The following is a 21,286-nucleotide window of genomic DNA, read 5'->3' as shown; positions in this document are numbered from 1 at the left end:
TGCCCCTGTAGTGGTCCCCCTTATGCAGCCCCCCATTAGCTCCCCTTGTACAGTGCCCCCAGTAGTGATCCCCCATATACAGTGCTCCCAGTAGTTGTCCCCCTTATGCAGTTCCCCCTGTAGTGGTTCTCCATTTTCAGTGCCCCCTGTAGTGGACTCCCCTGTGCAGTGCCCCCAGAAGTGAGCCCCTTATATAGTGCCCCCAGTAGTGCCCCCAGTCCCTCCTTTACAGTGCCCTTTAAATAGTTCCCCCAGTAGGAGTCCCCCTTGATGCAGTGCCCCTTGTAGTAGTCCCCAGTAGTGGTCCCCCACAATTCAGTGCCCACAGTAGTACCCCCCCAGTAGTGATCACCCGCCGGGAAGAAGTAGTGCCCTCAGTAGAATCCCCCCCAGTAGTATCCCCCCAGTAGTGGTCCACCCCCAAGGCAGTGCCCCAGTAGAATCCCCCCACAGTAGTTGTCCCCAGTAGTGGTCCCCCCCCTGAAGCAGTGCCCCCAGTAGTATCCCCCACCCAGTAGCCCCAGTACTAGTCCCCCCCACCTGAAGCAGTGCCCACAGTAGTATCCCCCCCAGTAGTGCCGCCAGTAGTAGTCCCCTTATTTGTAATAGAGTGTGCCCCCCCAAAATAAACACTAAAATTAAACAAAAGAAAAATACTTACCTGTATCCACACTCCTGCTCCCACCGTCATCCGCATGTCCATCCTCCCGGGCTGGGCAGCTCTGCATTATGGGAGAGATGTCATGACATCATGACGTTTCTCCCATTACTACTGCAGGAGCCGGAAGGAAGCCCGGCTCTTGCAGTGGGCGTGCAGCAGTCAATGAGAGTCTATCTGACTCTCATTGGCTGCTGATTCACATACACATCGCTGCCGCTCGGCAGCGATGTGTGTGCAGCAGCAGCCATTGAGAGTCTGTCTGACTCTGATTGGCTGCTGATTAACACACACATCACCACCAGTGCTGGCAGTGCTGTTTGTGTTATGCACAGTCTGAGCCCGCCTGCCACCCTCCTCCTGGCGCTATTGGGCAAGTGCTCAGGGGGAGTGAATGGGCTCAGCTTTGTAGCACAGGACCGGTGCTGGAAGCCTAGTGCCGGTCCTGTGTAAATGTGTAGCACTGACTGCACTCACTGCGGTCGGCGCTACACTGGCTAACTAGAGTGGGTGGGCTGGTACCGTGGCCAGCAGCACCCCCCCGCTCCGCCGGTCCCACAGCACCCAGGTCACACACCCCGCTCACCCTGCCCTAGTTACGCCACTGTGCTGGAGTAAGGTACATTCTCCCTATGTCATGGCTTGTTTGTGTTGCTTTGGGTGGCTTTTTGCTGTTCCTACTTCCGCTGAAGCATATAAAGGGTGGAATTCCACCTTGTTACAAACTCTTTCTTCAGCTGGTGGCAGGGCAAATTAAACTGTTCTTGCAGGTGCTGAAATCTTCTACATACAGCTGCTGAAAGCAAAAAATGTAACACATTTTTCTGAGAAACAGACAGCATATCCTGCATCTCCAAATTGATTGTGTGAGCAAATCCTGGGATGTGTTCGAAAATCACCCAGGTATAATGCTCTCGCAATATTTCTGGATTTGTCAGAAATCACAAATCTTGAGGAAAGTACAAGCAGGGTAAGCCATTTTGCAATGACTTACCTGAGTTTTTCTAAGAGGTATGCCTCTTAGTGAAGCTGGTGATACACAGAGTAGCCTGCCTCTGAATGAGCTGGAATTCATTAGATGCTGCTGTCGCTCTTGGTGCTGCTGAAGGCAATACACCCACCCATTGGGCTGTCACAGTCATGTAATCTTTGTTTTGCCCTGTTCTGCTTTTCCACATATCTGTGGTTAAGTGGACAGTGGGTACAATGGCATTTTGGAGGCCACCTGTTAAGTTTCTTTTAAAGTCCATGTATAGGTGAGGAATTGCTTTTCTAGTAAAGTAGAATCTAGACTGGATTTGGTAGCAGAGACACAGGACCTAAATTAACTATCTAAAACCCACTGCATTAATGGTGCATATTGGTTGCAGATCTAATACCAGAAAAGCTGTTATGGCATCAGTGATCCACTGTGTAACTGGTTGATAGCTGTCAAACTTGTATCCTCTATCAAAGGATTGTTTTACAGTAAATAGTTTTTTTAAACTACTACTACTAGTAGTAGTCTTCTTGGTCTCCTTCTGGGATAATGAGCCACCCCAAGCAGCAGCAGGCCTAGCACTCAAGGATTCTTCTGAGGAATCCTGGATAGCGGAGAACTCACATAATCATATAGGATACAGGACTACTTCCGATCATGGTTGAGTATATTAATGATGAAGGTGTTGGCGATGGTGTATGCAGGTGACTGGATCTAGCAGAGAGAAGGGAGCCAGGTGACACTGAACTGCTTATTATTACTTATTTAGCTAAAGGTTCTGTTTTTGCCAAAAACTTTTTATGTACGTGCTGCAAATGACATAATAGGTAGGAGGTTCCTAGATGGTTTAAGTCCCTACCACTGCTTATTGTGGCTTTACAAATGCTACAGTTGGCAAGACAATTGTCCAAATTTGGGTAAAAATAATTCCACACATAAGAGGTTGATTTTTTTGTCTTATGCCCAGACATGACAATGAGCCTCTTTTAATCATGGGCAAGAACTGCTTCCACTGGTGCCTCACTTACACAAAGAACATCATCATTATCAACATCCTCATCATCAATAGTGGATGGATGGAGCACAGCAGCAGGTACTGTGCTGTGCTAATATATTGGAGGGAGCATGAGACAGCATTCAAACAGATGTCAGCAAGGGGGTGCAAGATCCTCAAAAAATGGTAATAGAAACACTCACTTTCCCAGCAACGAAAAGTAAAAAAAGAACCCGTACTCACATTTAGATAAACAAAGATAGGTTTATTCACATGGTCCAAAGAAACAGAAAACAGCAGCAGCTGCAGCAGCCCAATGTCCATTTCAAATGATGCTTCTCAGTCTTCCTCAGGGGCTAAACACACTGTGCACAGATGGCTTCTGTGTGTTTATCCCCTGAGGAAGACTGAGAAGCATAAGATGAAACTGAATCTTGGGCTGCTGATGTTTTTTGTTTCTTTGGACCATATGAACAAACCTATCTTTGTTCATCTAAACATGAGTGCTGGTTCTTTTGTTACTTATCCTTACTGGGAAAAGGAGTGTTTATATATATATATATATATATATATATATATATAAATTCATATGTGCTACATACCAAATTGCATAAACACAAGGGCACTCACCAGATTTCTTCAAAAACAGTGTTGAAGAGTTTATTTCCCATCAGTGGAAACAAATCATTCCAGGTTGCATTCAAATAACTCCAACGTTTCGGTCTAGAAACAGACCTTTTCAAGGCTTGCAATCCATGTTTAAATTCATTTAAACTCGCAAAAGATCAATTCAACCGTCCAATACAGCAACCATCACAAACTGCATTAGGCCGGGTCCCACACATAAATACCCCAATTCAAATCACATGTATCAGTAAGGCAGAAAACCAGGATAGTAATCCACTTCATAATACCAAAACATCCTGCACTTACTTCCAGCTAAGGTGCTGCATGCCACTCCAGCTTCCATCTCTGTCACCCTCATTCCTAAAAGAGCATCAGCTGCTATAATCAACCCAGCGCTTGCAGCATCAGAGCCCAGCACCACACTCCTGAACCACCCGGTCCTGATTGCCACTCTAGCAGCCGAGTCGCACAATCCACGGCCACCGCGCATGCACAATAGTCAGACGCACTATTCCTGGCGCGCTGACCAAATGTCATACTCGCTGCGGTCCATGCTCCATCGCTGCTGCGCATGCGCAGTGACCATAGGTCCCTCTCCTGGGACGCAGGCCACAGGACATGTGCGCACAGCATACAACTGATCAATGTATTACATCCATCTCATGTTAACTTAGACAGAGTACCCGTGGCTGCACACACCATCACCCAAAGTAACAGGAGTATTAAACAAAGATAATAGTGATAGCATACTACTGGGATATTTTATGTCTTGGGACCCAGCCATAATTATGCATCACAAATGTGCAATATACCTCAAACAATAAAATAAACTGATGCACATATATCATATTCATATAATAAGTGAACAGTACCTATTAGTATAATAAGTGAACAGCATCTATGAGTATAAGTGAACAGTACCTATTAATATCCTCATGCACATGTATGACATATATAATTACATCTACATGTTAGAATATTAAACCCACGACTATGAACATATGTTCCTATCTAAGGTAAAAAAACCGAGAGGGGATTGAGTTCATTAAGACCTCTTGGTGAAACAGTGTCCAAATGACTAATCCATCTGCTTTCTAGTTGGTGCAATTTCTTTAAACGAACACCGCCCCTTGCCAAGGGGGGTACCCAATCAATGACCCTACACTTGAGCGTTGATACCTGATGGTCCTTCTCAACAAAATGTCGGGCAACTGGTTTATCGGTCACCCTTGATGTTAGTGCAGCCCGGATAGATGCCCTATGGTTCACCATTCTCTCCCTAAATGGGCGTGATGTTAACCCCACATAGTGGAGACTGCATGGACATACTAAAACATAAATAACATAGTCCATCAGACAATGTAGGCGATATCTCATTTTAATCTGTTTTCCCGTGTGCGGGTATGGAAAAGATGATCCCTGTAATAAACTCCTGCAAGTTATACAGTTGCCACAACTAACACATCCCGGCTTCTTCTGTAATAGCCAATCAACCCCCCGCGCTGGAGCGGGACTAGCCATTGGTCTTAACAGTAGCTGCTTTAAGTTAGGATTTCTCTTAAACGCCACCATCGGCGGTGGTACCTTTTTCATTCTTAACATGGTGTCAGAAGTTAATAGAGGCCACCTATCTCTCAATGTCCTCCTCAGTGGGTATGATCTATCATTATATTTAGTTGAGAAGATCATACGGCCATCCGATCGACCCTTCACTGATCTCTGAGTGACTGGTGACTTGAAGGCTGTTTTGGCACGTTCAAGACTTCTTTTGATCTCTTTCTGTGTATAACCCCACTCCATAAAGCACTCACTCATCTTGCTAAGTTGTTTTTCTGCAATCTTACAGTCTGAGTTGTTCCGAAGTACTCGAAGAAACTGTGACTTTGGGAGACTATTTTTTTACATATATGTCATACATGTGCCTGATGGATATAAATAGGTACTGTTCACTTATTATACTCATAGATGCTGTTCACTTATTATACTAATAGGTACTATTCACTTATTATATGAATATGATATATGTGCATCAGTTTTTTTTATTGTTTGAGGTATATTGCACATTTGTGATGCATAATTATGGCTGGGTCCCAAGACATAAAATATCCCAGTAGTATACTATCACTATTATCTTTGTTTAATACTCCTGTTACCTTGGGTGATGGTGTGTGCAGCCATGGGTACTCTGTCTAAGTTAACATAAGATGGCTGTAATACATTGATACATTGATCAGTTGTATGCTGCACGCGCATGTCCTGTGGCTTGCGTCCCAGGAGTGGGACTTATGGTCACTGCGCATGCGCGGCAGCGATGGAGCATGGACCGCAGCGGGTATGACGTTTGGTCAGCGTGCCAGGAATGGTGCGTCTGACTTTTGTGCATGCGCGGCGGCCGTGGATTGTGCGACTCGGCTGCTAGAGTGGCAATCGGGACCGGGTGGTTCAGGAGTGTGGTGCTGGGCTCTGATGCTGCAAGCGCTGGGTTGATTATAGCAGCTGATGCTCTTTTAGGAATGAGGGTGACAGAGATGGAAGCCGGAGTGGCATGCAGCACCTTAGCTGGAAGTAAGTGCAGAATGTTTTGGTATTATGAAGTGGATTACTATCCGGGTTTTCTGCCTTACTGATACATGTGATTTGAATTGGGGTATTTAAGTGTGGGACCTGGCCTAATGCAGTTTGTGATGGTTGCTGTATTGGACGGTTGAATTGATCTTTTGCGAGTTTAAATGAATTTAAACATGGATTGCAAGCCTTGAAAAGGTCTGTTTCTAGACCGAAACGTTGGAGTTATTTGAATGCAACCTGGAATGATTTGTTTCCACTGATGGGAAATAAACTCTTGAACACTGTTTTTGAAGAAATCTGGTGAGTGCCCTTGTGTCTATGCACTTTGGTATGTAGCACGTATGAATGTATGAATATTAGGCTCAAGTCCAAAGAGGAGCACCCTAGTAAAAAAGACCTTCTAAGGTGTGAGTGCAGGACATTAATGACTATATATATATATATATATATATATATATTTATAACCACAAAAAAACAGGCAGCACTCGGAGTCTTGATAAACAGAATACCCTCACAGGAGGGATTTATTTGGTCGACGTTTGGAGGTGCAGTTCACCCCTTCCTCAGGACAACAAAACATGGTGTAACAATAGATTATAACATATAAATACACAAGCAATACACACTTACCCCACTGTACAACCATGCACACCTGGGCTCCGTCCGGCATCCACACTTCCGGTCGAGGCAGCTCCGCGAAAACTGGAAGTGACGTCACCCGGCTGGGACCCGGTGCCATGGCAACCCTGTATCCACACGACAAAAAAATCATTTTCAAATAGTGCAGCCAAATTTACACAAATATCAAGCAATATGAAAGTGCAAAGTGCAGCAGCACCATACAATAAATACTATAAAATGGCATTAACTAGAAAACCTTAATTGAAAAATCATGTAAAGAACATTCTAAAAAACATACATGTAGTTCACAATATACAAAATAGTATAAATAAATAATTAAGTGGAGAAACATGTGTACATATGTATACATGTATACATATAACTACATGTATGTTTTTTAGAATGTTCTTTACATGATTTTTCAATTAAGGTTTTCTAGTTATACAGCACGTTTTTATGTATGTTACTTTTATATATGGTTTTGATAATGCCATTTTATAGTATTTATTGTATGGTGCTGCTGCACTTTGCACTTTCCTATTGCTTGATATTTGTGTAAATTTGGCTGCACTATTTTAAAATGATGTTTTTGTTGTGTGGATACAGGGTTGCCATGGCACCGGATCCCAGCCGGGTGACGTCACTTCCGGTTTTCGCGGACCTGCCGCTACCGTAAGTGTGGATGCCAGACGGAGCCCAGGTGTGCATGGTTGTACAGTGGGGTAAGTGTGTATTGCTTATGTATTTATGTTATAATGTATTGTTACACCATGTTTTGTTGTCCTGAGGAAGGTGTGAACTGCACCTCGAAACGTCGACCAATTAAATCCCTCCGGGGAGGGTATTCTGTTTATCAAGACTCCGAGTGCCGCCTGGTTTTTGTGGTTATTACATTTTGGGGGTGCTGTCCTCCTTGGAGGGCACCGGAGCAAATTTGGGCTATATGCCCTTTGACACAGAGTGCAGGAGTGCCGGTGCATTGTATTGTATATTTAAATATATCAATATATATATATATATATATATATATATATATGTAATACAGTTTATATATGTATATAAATTGTGGATGATTTCAGCACCAAAATAGGTACAAGTTCACTGTTTAAACCTTAATTATGGTGGTGTTAGCTTTAGAGAAATTCAATATGATGCACTCCCCAATTTGTGTGCTGTTAGCTCTATCAATGTGATATTGTTAGTGGCAATCCACCAAATAAGTCTCAATCAGAATATGAAGTTGATAATGAGCGCCTACAGTGCTTTTCCAAAATATCAATATAAGTGATCATAAATAAATAAATAGCTCCGTCTCTGGAGCTACACGCTAAGAAGACAGAAGGGAACTTCTGTTAAAATATCTATCTAGGCAGTGGTGGGCACTTAACAAGAAGCTGGAGAGCAGGGCCTGAAGTCAGTCCTCATGGAGCCAGAGCTACACGCTAAGGACACAGAAGGGAGCTTCTGTTAAAATATCTACCTAGTCAGCGGAGGCCATTTAACAAGAAGCTGGGGAATAGTGAGCGACAGGCACGGCTGTGAAAAAGGCAGCAGTTACGGAAGGCGAGCTGGATTTCTGCAGGTGAAAATTATCACTAGTCCAAAAAGCTGTCTCCGCAAAAGGAGGCACTTTTCGGTTGTGATAATTTTATAAAGGGGAATTATAAATTCTACTATGTTTTTGTAAATTTACATTGCGAATTGAAAACTACATTTTCTTTAATTACAATTTTAACATGAATAGTGCCCATAGTCTATTTTAAACAAAACTGTAGAAAACCAGTTGTGTGGGTGTGCAACACAGGAACACTCACAATGTATTCTTTTTTACATTTGTATCAATTTTAAACAGTATATGTGTACTTATGCTGATAGTGGGGAGATGGAGTGATCAGCTACATATGTCTGCCAACTAACTTATATATAAACAAATGTTACTTACTTTGGTGCTTGAGTAGACATTTTGAAAAACAAGTCCATAGCTACGAGAAGCAATATCCTTGTACACCTGAAAATCATAATCTGTTGTACTTCCACATGGGTAGGCACCAAAAATGAAGACCTGTGAAAAAATAGTTTTAAAAACATTTTTAATTTAAATTATTTATTCAGTAGTATATTTAGTGACACCATTATATGTATATTAATAATTTTACAAGCAGCTCTTTATTTTAGAAAATAAATAAGAAAGATCCCTGATCAGGCACAGTGCTAATCTTTCTATTAGTATTTATGAAATGCAGCAAAAAACACACTGATGAGAACAAACAGAAATGAATCAGATTAATAAGAAAACACGCTTGGGCATGGATTGAAAGAGAATTAAATTGGTATAGGGGAGAATCACCTGAAGTCCAGATAGTATCATCCTTTTTGGTCAGTAAATGCACCATGCCTGTTCTAGTCTCTATATTAACAATAAAATATGTTCTACACATACTATTCTTAAAAACACAGTGTAGTCTCTAACACACAGTTCATTAACAATGAAAATATGCCTGTGTGACTGTGCTGTTCACCTTATGTACATCTTTGTTCATCCAATGCCTGTTTGTGTGCTGCTTATATATCTTGGGCCCCTAATGCTAGTGTACAGTATACAGTCCATGTGTTTCTGTACTGTCAATCATATGTCCAGGTTGTGCTGTGCACTCTGTCTATACAGTGCACTCCATAACCATCCATGTACCACATGTCTGCCTACTCGTGCACGCTGAGGGCCTGATTCAGAGACGGATGCTCTGAACGAGCATTTGCTCTGAATCAGGGCATTTTTTTTTGTTCAGCCTCCTGGCCGCTCGCATAGCTGTGGGTGACCACCCACAGCTATTGCGAGCAGCCAGGTTGGTCAAGACCATCGCGACCATCGGGCTTGCGACGAGACCCTTGTGGTAGGGTCTCATGGCCGCAAGCCCCGGAGAGCTTCTGGCTCTAATACAGCCGGAAGCTCTCCCACTGACATCATTGGTGATGTCAGTGGGGCCGCCCCCAAATGGCAGGCGTTTGGCCAGCCACCCCCCCTGCCCGCCTACCAAATGGGGCGAGCTGTCAATCACCATCAACAGCTCACCCCCTTTGGTGCGAGACCCGGAGTGACGGGCACCCGTCGCTAGCCGGGTCTCGCGTATGCGCACGACGGAGCCGGCTCCATTGTGCACATGCCCAGTGGGCAAACATCGACCTGGTTGTGAGCGCTCAGCACTTGCGACCGGGTTTGAATCAGGCCCTATGTCTGCCTGTATGTGCTGTACATCCCATTTTTGTCTATACTGTGCCTCCATTCTGTTAATGCATTCTGAAGCCCATACCTTCTTTATGTGTAAACGCCATTTACAAAGTCTTGAAAAAGTATTGAAATACAAAAATATTTGTTACTTTCCATTGCACAGATTTTAAATAACTTTAATTAGTATTTTTGAAAATGATCTACAAAGTACTATGCACCATAGTAAACTAATATAATCTGGTATTTTGGACCCATCATTTGCTATCATGTCAGGGTTTTTTTCCTCTCAATTTCCTACCTTCTCATCTCTCTCCCCCATTTCCTCCTATCTTTCTTTTTCCCATCTCAACCTCTTCCTCACCCTCTTCCTCTCTTCCTCAACCTCATTCTCTTCCCGTGTTCCTCTCACCTCTTTCCCACTCTTCTTTCCCTCTCTTTCTAACTCTTCCTCTTCCTACCAAATTTCATTCCCTACCCCTCTTTTTCTCATCACTTTCTACCATCTCTCTCTCATCTCCCTCTTACTCTCTCAGCCCTTATTCTTTCAATCTTTCTCTCTCTCCCCTCTTCCATCTCTCTCCTCGGCAGGGGAATGGGTGCATACTTCACTGGGGGGGAGAAGAGAGGCAGTGACCAGGAGGACAATGAGGGGTTTGGGGGGCGTGCACATCCAACTCGTACTGTACATCAGCTAGACTGACACATTAGTTGGTTATATAATTAAGTCCCAAAATCAAATTACTAAAAAAAGCCTACAGTATAATAGTATTCACATCACTTGTAAGTGCAAGGTCAAATTTATATAAATGCAATACCATGTACATTGCATCAAATGTTAAAAGATGTGTTTTTTGACTCCACCATTTGTAAGAAGTAATTGCTTCATCTACAGTCAGTTCCTCTTTCAGTACAATTACCAGTCTCTCTGTGATGACCCACAGCATGCCAGAGACTTTCCAAAAAAAGTATAGAGATGCACAAATCTAGAAAGGGTAAAAGACATTGCAAAGGCATTGAACATATATCAAAATCTGTATAGTCCAATATAGAGAAGTAGAATGTAGCTACAGCCACACTGCCTAAGTCAGGCTACCACTTAAACTAACTTGGCAGACAAGGCAAGCACTTATCATAGGAGCTACTGCAAGGCAAACTGTGACATTTAACAAGCTATAAAAGTATCGGTTGGAACATTATCTACAAGGATCAACAATTCTCAAGGCTTTCTATAAATGACCTGAAGGCTACAAGAGCCTTGGTTGAAGAAAATCTATATCCTGGACCACAAAACTGCCATTTAAACAATGTCTAAAAATTGTGGAGATTTTTAGCCTGAAAGTTTAATAGGTAAGGTCATGACCGAAATATCGACCATGTGTTTGATATGCTATAAAAAACTGTATTATTTTTCTATCAAGTAGACTGGTGAGAGCTGTCCTTAAAAAGGATTGTACATTTAATATCCTGATATCATTTTCTGTGATCTACTTGGAATAGCAGCACAGCAGCTGTAATGGAACAAGAGTGCATTTCATCTGGATATTAACAGGGGGCCCCTGAGGAAAACAGTATCAGTGGAAATGGATGTCAGGCTTCTGCAGCCACTGCACTTTGTACACAGGATGACCTGTTTATACTTGTGAATAAAGGAATTCACCTACTAAAAGTGAGTGCTGGCTTTTTTTACTTTTTGTTTTGGAGAAAGTGAACATGCATATTATTAAGGCACTCTGGGACCTTACACCACCACAATTAACCAAGGATTAAGTGCTATCTCTTACCCCCCCGAAAAAATTATATATATATATATATACGGTATATATATATATATATATATATATATATGAGTGGCAAAGAGGGTACTTTGCCACATTCTGATCTCCAGTACAGAACTCACACAACTGCACTACCCGAGTGTGATTGATTGGTGTGTAAAGGTATAAATGATTCTGGGATCCAGTGGGCGGGGCTTCTGATGCTGACTATCAGCTGGATGATAGAGAGGGGCTGGTGTGTATAGCTAGTGTCAGGAAACCATCTGATGTATCTAAAAGTGATGCGATAACATTTGTAATGAGTAAAATAAGCCAAAATAATTTGGAAGATTATTTTTAATTCAGATATTTTCTTAATAATTATCAATTTGCATGTTTTGGTCAATATCAACTTAATTTATATTTACTGCCCACCCCCCACACACACTTAAGCACTTGTACTCACATATACTGTAGCATGTACAATTTGTAATTATCTTACCTTTGCTTGTTTAGAATCTAGAAGAGAAAATATGCGATTTACTGTGTAACTGTCATTGCTATCCTTTGCTGAGGCATCTGTGATTAATGCAACCAATGAACCAGATGGAATATTTTCCAATGCTTGTAACAGTCCAGCCATTGCATACTCAGGACAGTCACCGCCATCACTGGCATAAAGCGAATTAACATAATTGACAAAGTCGTTGGATGAGCAAGTAGCACGGAGGGGTCTGACACCTGAAAAAAACAGAAGTCATAATAATCGTAATCAGTAGCTGTATTATTACAATCACTATGTAGAACTCATTACTTTTATTATATGTTTCTTTATTAAAGTGAAACTCCATCTCCAGAACTTTCTCAATATAAATGTAAAAGTTCCCAAACTTTGGAGAACATGAATTGTATTTTTATTATGCTGCCCAGTTTAGTATAAGCTATTTCAGTTACTGTATTAGCCATTTTTCTGCAAACGGAAACTAAAAGTGTCTGGCTGCTGCCCTTCAGTGGGATTCCCAATAGGAAGTATGTTGTGTACAGAGAAATTATCATCCACATCACAATCTTCCCTCATATATTTTATGTTAGAATTAGCACCTAACCCATTAAGGCCTGAGCAACAACTTGGCTTAACGGAGTGTGGTTGGTCAGTCTGAATATAAGGATTCTATTGGACTCCATTAATTTACAGAGTACATCAACCCTGGGATGTTTAAGGTATGATGTTTTTTTTGTGCTGATACAGTAACATTATACCTACACAAATGTGGGGTAAATGTAACACATTTATTAAACATTTTAAAAACCTTGCATTACATACTATTTTTGCAGAAAATGAAAATTTAAATTTGCTATGCAAAAATGTGCCTATTCTTGCATATAAACCTATTATTGTATTTTCCCCTTTATTTACAGAATTTAGGTTTATTTGATAAATATTCTTTAAAATTATTATTTTTACTATAAAATGAACATATGGGGGTGGATAAGTGAGAGTGAGGTGGCTGTGTCATCAGTCATCATGGGTGGGTAAGTGACAGAGGAATGGCTGTGCCATGAATCATCATGGGTGAGAAAATGACAGTGTGGTGACTGAGCCATGAGTAATCATGGAATGGTAAGTGACAGTGCGGTGACTGAGCCATAAGTAATCATGGAATGGTATGTGACAGTGTGGTGACTGAGCCATGAGTAAACATGAAGAGAATCTACCAGAAAAAACAGTTTTTACTAGTTTGTCAGTGATGATTCATCAGTTTTATTACTGCTGTCCCTTCTGTGTTTCCCGTTCAGTTGCATTTCGATGTTTGCGTGTAACAGTTCTGTTACATAAACTGTTCTTTACTTTCATTTCCTTAGAGCTACAGTGTTTATGCTTTGGTTTCGATTTTGTGTTTTTAACGTTAACATAAAGTAATAACACCACATAACTTTTGTTAAATAAGTTAGAAATTTGTAGTCAAAATGCATCAGAGGAACAGTACTAACTTTGGGAAAAAGTAAATTATTCATATTTTGGTTTGAAACTTGTTGATCAAGAAAAGTTCACATAAGGGGCAAAATGTATTAGGGTGAGAGTTTAGAAAATGTGAGAGTTTAGTTGTAAATTCTCACACTATTACATTGGTCGACTTGTATTTTCAAAATGGGAAAACATCTGGATGAGAGTTTAAGGGCTGGATTCAAATAGGCACGAAAAGTTGCATTTTGGCGAAAAGCGTTTGCAGGTGAGAAACTTTTCACATATAAGTGCGTATCGCGCTGTCCAATTCCCAAAAGTGTTCACATGTACAAAAACTCCAAAGACAGAAACCGGCAAAAAGTTTTCACCATCTCAGTGCAGGTGAAAAAATTTGCAAAATCTCAATTTTTTTGCGAAAATTTTAAGGATTTTGTTCAGAATCCTTTGGAACCCTTCCCCTATTGACTAATTGTGCAAAATAATTTTTTTTAAATAGTTTAATTTGGCCAATAATGACATGTTAATTTTTGGGTGAAAATTTTTAAAATAGTGGAAAATGCATTTAAAGTATTGGGTCTGAAATTTTGGGGGGCTGTATGAATGGGACAGGTGTTTTCAGAATTGCAGGTGGCTGCAGCAGGCGTATTTTTAACATTTTATACACGCAAAAATATACTAGCACCCATTTTAATGTGCCCCCAATTTAACTGCAGCAATTACTGTATTTTCTAGAAAAAATATTGCTATAATTTTTCTACGCTTATGCAAATATGCATGTAACAGTTATTTGACACATTTTACAAACCCAAAATATTTTTATTAGGGCTAATAATACACTTCTACATTGATTTCCTATGTAAGTTAGGCTATTTATGAGGTACAGACTGATTTGCCCAAAATGTGGTGTACTTTTCGCTAGTTTTGTCATGCACTATTATCTCACATATGCATTTTTGCATCTTTTGTAGGGTGAAAACCGTGAGCGCGCATTCGGAAAATATTGCACCAGAACTGGCGAATAGTGCAAAAACTTCTCCGGTGTTAAGTTTTCGTTTTATTGCGGCTAATTGAATCCGACCCTTAATCGTGAATGTTTTTTGTGCTTGAAAAATATGCGAGTTTGCATGGACTCTATTACATTGGCTGAGTTTAAAAAGTGTGAGAGATTACTTTCACATATTGTAAACTCTCACCCTATTACATTTAGCCGAAGGTGTGTTCTATTTGTGTGGCCAAAGGTACGTAAAGATTTCTTCATTTTATGTTCCCTTTGATCTGGTGGGAATTCAAAAATCATAGTGATGACTATTTATTTTGATATTGCTAGGTAAAGGGTTACAATGTAATGAATAGTACATTTTTTACCCCTCCTCCTATCTGCAATGAATCCTGTGCTTCATTGTAGGGATACCAGTGCCTTTGTCACTAGAGACATTAATGACAAGTTTAGTGATGTGTGTCTACTCCCACACTGTGTTTCTGTCACTAAACATTGTTAGACAGTCTCCTTGTCATGAGCACAATACTGTGTTGTTTATTGTTGTGGTTTATCTTGTGCAGCTAAGTCAGTCTTGTCACATGATCAAGTACATAAACGCAGGCCGTGCCATCAAGAAGTCACTGTTTGTCCCAATGTGGTCATATCTGGTTCGACAACGCCCATCAAGGAGTTTAGTGATGTGAGTCTATCCCCCAACACTATGGTATATATTTATGTACCATTTTGTCTATTAAAATAGACCATAAATGTCTATTTTATTTGATTTTTTTTTTTAAATCAATCAAGTTCAATCAATAATGATGTTGTGTTCCTGGGGTTAAATCACACATTTGCTGACAGACAATTTTTGATTTGGTTTTTAAGTAGCAGTAAATCTGTGATTTAGTTTTTATTGATCTATTTTCATCTAATTTAAATCAATCAAAATTGATCAATCAGAATTGATTCAAATCGACCTTTACTAAATATAACCCTATGTCTCTGTTAATAAATATTGTTTGACAGTCACCATGTCATGAGCAAGTCTGCATGCAGTATGGGGCAAAATTGCAGAATACATGTGTCTCACTATTGCAGTGATCATGCTGTGTTCTTTATTGTTGTGAGTGGTTTTATGCAGCTTTGTGAAAGCTATTACATTATCAAGACACAGGCCATTCCTTCAGGAATCCTTGTTTACCCCTATTTGGTTGCATATGATGTCAAATGGTTGCAAACCTGTAGCAGGGCACTTTTCTTAATATTTGAGGGTGGGCTTACTGTAGACATCAATTGTTTCACAATGGCTGTTTTATGCAGGTGCCATCTGGTATATGTTATAGCGGGAAGCAGTCAGGAAGCAGATGGATGGAATCCCGACCGTCGGCTTCCCGACTGTCTAATCCCGGCAAGGGTTAAATAACAGGCGTCGACATCCCGACGTCTGTCATTTTCGCTATGCCAGGAGCCCGACACCCGGCTTACCGATCGAAGGTAAGCCGGGCACCGGGCACAGACAGCCGTGGGGGGGTGAGGGTTAGGTTTAGGGAGCCATGGGCAAATTAGGGTTAGGCACCACCCTGGGAGGTTAGGTTTAGGCTAGGGGAAGGAAGGGTTAGGGTTAGGCAACCCTGGGGGGGAGGTGAGGGTTAGGCACCCCCCCGGGGACTTAGGTTTAGGTGGCTGGGAAGGGGGGGTTAGGTTTATGCACTTAGAGGGAGGTCAGGGTTTGGCACCCCTAAGGGAGGGTTAGGGTTAGGGGGGAAATAGGTTAGTGAATACTTACCAATGACAATCGGGATTTTCATACTTGTCGGGCTGCCGCTGTCAGGATTTGAACTGCACATCTTAGCACGCCACAGCGAGCCATAAGTGCTTGTATAAGATATGTGTGCATATAAGATATACAAGTAAAAAATAGAAACGAGCGCTTCAATAATGGATTGATATATATACTTATGATTGATATCGTCCGTATTTCTTCTTAGTTCTTTAGATTTTTCTCAGATGTTTTCAAATGGATTTTTTCTCCATGTATAAAGAGAATAATAAAGAACAAGAAGAGCTGATAGTGTAGTATTTCTATGATCTTAGAAGTTCATATATAGAGTCACAAACATAATCCCTTTCACATATAGAAAATGGGGTTTGGTGTTGATCTATTGATAGAAGGTCACCCACAAGTGCAATTTCAAACTGGGACACTCACAATCAAGCTTACATCCACAGGTGTTTGCTATACATATAGAGGTTTCTTTATACTTCTTTCCCTTGTATATCAGTAGCGTTATCACACCACGTATAAATTCAAACAATAAGACGTGCTTACATGTATGCTTACACGTATACTGTAGTGGGTCCTCATATAATGGTTTCTTTTATCCAGGAGACACTTTCCAAACCAGAAACAATAATGGCAATTTCTTATAAAAAATATTGTTTTATTGGTATATCCAAAAAATTAAAATCTTCTTAGTATTTTTTATCCACATATATGGGCAACATGCACATTCCTGATGAAAATACCACTAGGGAAGTAAACACATCCAAAAAAATATAAAATAAAATAAACCCGGGTATTCTTACCCCAATGGTAAGGTAATGGCTGAATGTTCCAATAGTGGATGGATAAGATAGCACCACACCAACGCGTTTCGACTAACAAGTCTTTTTCAAGGCAGTGGTGTTCATTCCAAATGAGCTTCTATTTATCCTAAATTAAGTCCCGCCCCTCTCTCCTGGGCAGATTTAATTAAAATTTTAATTCTAACATCAGAAAGTTTCATACTTATTGTGTTTACTTCTAATGTATATATAATTTAAAAAATGTTTAAGAACTTCATAAACGGATGGTGTAAAGTGTAAAATTGTAACATAATTGTAAGTTATGTCCACTTCCGGTTTCGAGTGGCAGATTTATTATCCAATCACGTTCCCCCATCCTCAATCGGAGCTAGGGAACAGGACTTTTGTCCTCTAGCATCTAGACCGGAATATCCGGCGTGCGTGTCATCATCAGGGTGTCATTAAAGCACGACTTCCGGAAGCCTATATGCGTGTCACCATTGTTTTCTATGCGTGTCACCTACTGAACCATCATTAAGGCGCGACTTCTGGATGCTGGTATGCGTGTCAGCGCTAAGGTCTTATATAGAAAGTAAATACCAGGTTGTGTCACCCGAGCGAATCTGAAACAGGGGATACTTCCCTTCACATTATTTGACCCGGATTTTTCTGTGTGATATAAAATCTGCTGTTTATAAACAGACTGAATGATAGGTGGAACATATATTTAAATAAATAAAACATCTTTAATAAAATAGATCGGAATATCCGGCGTGCGTGTCATTGTCAGGGTGTCATTAAAGCATGACTTTCGGAAGCCTATATGCGTGTCACCATTATTTCTCTGTGCGTGTCACCTACTGAACCATCATTAAGGCGCGACTTCCAGATGCTGGTATGCATGTCAGCGCTAAGGTCTTATATAGAAAGTGTATACCGGGTTGTGTCACCCGAACGAATCTGAAAACAGGGAATACTTCCCTTCACATTATTTGACCAGGATTTTTGTATGATACAAAATCTGCTGTTTATAAACAAACTAAATGATAGGTGGAACATATCTTTAAATAAATAAAACATCTCTAATAAAATGGTATATAGCGGTAAAGATCTTCCAATATTATCGTGCATAAGAATAAATATATAGAACAAAATTCATTATTCATAAAAACCACTTGATTTCAAAATCCGCATTCAAACCATATGGAACTAATGTTTTCACATCATGTATGTATTTCATTTCACATTGAGCCAAAGTGACATTTGAATTTTTCTTACGCCAATTCCCTACTACTCTCTTAATACCAATAACTTGTTTGATGGAATCTGCAGAACATGCATGTATTTCTTTAAAATGGTTTGACAGGTAATGTTTGTCGTATCCATTTTTAATGTTTCTAGCATGTTCTGCCCATCTTTCTCGGAGGGTCCTTGATGTTTTACCTATATACTGAAGATTGCAACTGCATTCTATTAAATAAATGCAGTTTTTACTGTTGCAAGTTATAAAATCTGTGACTTTAAATTTAGAACCATTTGAGTTTGAGGTAAATTCATCAACCTTTCTAGGGGTGTTTTTATGTGTTTTGCACATTGGGCAATCTCCACATCTTTGAAAACCTGTTGTTTTGATGCGGTTTATTCTTCTCTCGGGAATGGCACTTTTCACCAGACGATTCTTTAAATTGTCCGCACGTCTATAGACGAAACTTGGTTTGTCAGGAATTATTGTCTTTAAAATAGGGTCCTTTGTGAGGATATGCCAATATTTATTGAAAACTTTTTCAATTTCTCTAAATTGTCCATTAAATTTAGTAATAAATGGAATTTTTCGTTTGGTATCTTCTTTTTTCTTCTCCTTATATACCAGAAGGTCTTTTCTATTTATATCCTTCATTTCTTCAATTTTCTTATCAATGATGTTAGTATCATATCCCTTTTCTAAGAAATTTTCTTTCATATCCTTTGCCTGTTTTTCAAAGACTTCTAATTCGGAACAATTCCGTCTTATTCTTTGAATTTGGCTTTTTGGGACACTTTTTAACCATGCTGGATGGTGATTGCTGGAAATTGGTATATAGTTATTATTATCAGTGGGTTTGATATAGATTTTAGTTTCTATTCGATCTTTATTAATATATATACTTAGGTCCAAAAAATGGACCTCCATCTTACTAATTTCATAGGTAAGTATAATATTCTATGTGTTTATATTCATGATTTCACAAAATTGTTGTAATGCTAACTAATTTCCATGCCAAACGAATAATACATCATCTATGTAGCGCATCCATTTTTTTATGTATTTCAGATAGATGTTATTGTTCCAAATGTGTTTTTCCTCCCATAGACCCATGAACATATTGTCATATGCTGGAGCAAATCTTGTGCCCATTGCCGTTCCTTTAATTTGTTGGTAAAATCTATCTTTATACCAAAAAAAGTTATTTTTTAATATAAAATTAATTGCCTCCTCTACGAACTTTATTTTATTTTCTTCCATCCCTCCTTGTTCTAAATAATATTTATCAGCCTCCAAACCTATTTCATGTTCAATTATGGAATATAGGGACCCAACATCTGCCGTAACTAGGAAATCTCCTTCTTCCCAAATAATATCTTTAAGGTTGTTAATCACATTGATAGTGTCCTTTAAATAAGATTAAATTTTTATCACTTCTTGTTGCAGGTGAAAATCTACATATTCTGATAGATTTGCTGTTATTGATTCTGTACCTGCCACAATGGGACAGCCCGGCGGATTTTTTATATCCTTATGTATTTTCGGCAGGATATAAAATACTGGAATGGAGGGGTTAGTGTGTATGATAAATTTAGCTTCCTTTTCGTTTAAAATTTCTAAATCCAGATATTTCTTTATCATTTGGTTCAGTTCTTTTTCTATACGTGTACTCGGATCTCCTCTAAGAAGTTGGTACGTATTTCTATCATTTAATTGTTTGAGTACTTCTTTCTCATAATTGCTGATATCCATAACTACCACGCCTCCTCCCTTATCCGCGGGTTTAATGATGATATTCTCATTGTCTTCCAAAGTTTTAAGTGCTTCCCTTTCGTTTTTGGACAAATTGGGTTTGTTGTCCCATGCCGGTTTGATTTTGTCTAAATCTGTACAAACCAATTTATTAAAAGTTTCTATAAAGCAACCTTTTGCATGTGTAGGATTGAAGGTAGATTTTGGTTTAAAAGTGCAGCGGATATCTGAACTTCCTTCTCTCTGAGTAAGGAAGTATCTTTTTAATGTAAGGTTTCTTATATATTTTTGAACGTCCACATAAGTTCCAAATTTGTTGATTCTACTATTTGGTGTGTATTTTAGTCCTTTATTTAGTATAGACATCTCTTCCTTTGTTAATACATGTGAACTCAAATTAAATACCCTATTATCTTGTTTGGGTATAATGATTGGAGGGTTAGGATTTACATGTTTTTTCTTATTTTTGCCTTTCCCTCTCTTCCCTCTTTGTTTTCTCTTATAATGGACTATCTTCTGTAGTTCTTCCTTCGACTCCGTCCTAAAAAATGTTCCTTTGATAAGACATCAAATTTATTTTTATATGAGAATGGTGTAACTGGATTTGAATTTTCCCTTATCCATTCGTCTTTTATATAATAATCTCGTGACGTACCCAATTTGCCTCTTTTTTGTCTCCTCTCATCATTTCTACTATTATATGTATTATTTCTATAGGGAGTCCGATTATATCGTTTTCTATTGTATGTTCTACCTTCTTGTCTGTTTGTTTGGAACCCCCAGATTTCATTTTGTCCTCTTTTTTTGTATAAATTTGATGATTTATGAGGAGTTCGTCTTAATCTTTGGGTTTTCCTATTATCCATGGGAGTTTCTATCCTAATTGGGCTGCTTTCAAAATTTGTGCAGTTACAACTTCCTTCCTGATAAAAAGAATTATTTTCATTTCCTTTTTCATCATTTAATAAATTTGTCCTATCTCTGACATATTTTTTCTGTTTTTTGCTTATAATGTCCTTTTCTTTTAATTTAATCCTATATTCCATATATTTTTCTAGGACTAACCAATCTTCCCTTTTCCTCAATGGTTCTATTTCATTGGTTAGTAGATTTATTTCTTCCTCTATTTCTTTTAGACTTTTTCTACGTCCTTGTACTATAAGATTGATTAATGAAAATGAACAACTATCTAGGATTTGTTGCCACTCTAATTGAAATTCTTCCTACTCAAATTTATTCGACGGTTCCTTTCTAATGATTAGGCCTTTGGGTATGAGTTGGTCTGCAATATACCTTTCTAGAGTGGCTATTTCCCTCCATAATCAACTTTCTTGTGATAATACTCTCTCTAGAT

The 21,286-nt window shown here is 39.4% G+C and overlaps 1 pseudogene; it reads right to left on the bottom strand.

Annotated features, from left to right (window-relative positions):
- LOC148538905 (uromodulin-like) overlaps positions 1 to 21,286 on the bottom strand; it is a 96,711-nt pseudogene that overhangs the window by 60,689 nt on the left and 14,736 nt on the right.

This window comes from Taudactylus pleione, unplaced genomic scaffold (assembly GCF_031769625.1).
Source record: "Taudactylus pleione unplaced genomic scaffold, aTauple2 ptg000032l, whole genome shotgun sequence".
Classification (NCBI taxonomy): domain Eukaryota; kingdom Metazoa; phylum Chordata; class Amphibia; order Anura; family Myobatrachidae; genus Taudactylus; species Taudactylus pleione.
The sequence above is the reverse complement of the archived record's forward strand: the minus strand, read 5'-3'. Positions and strand labels throughout refer to the sequence as shown.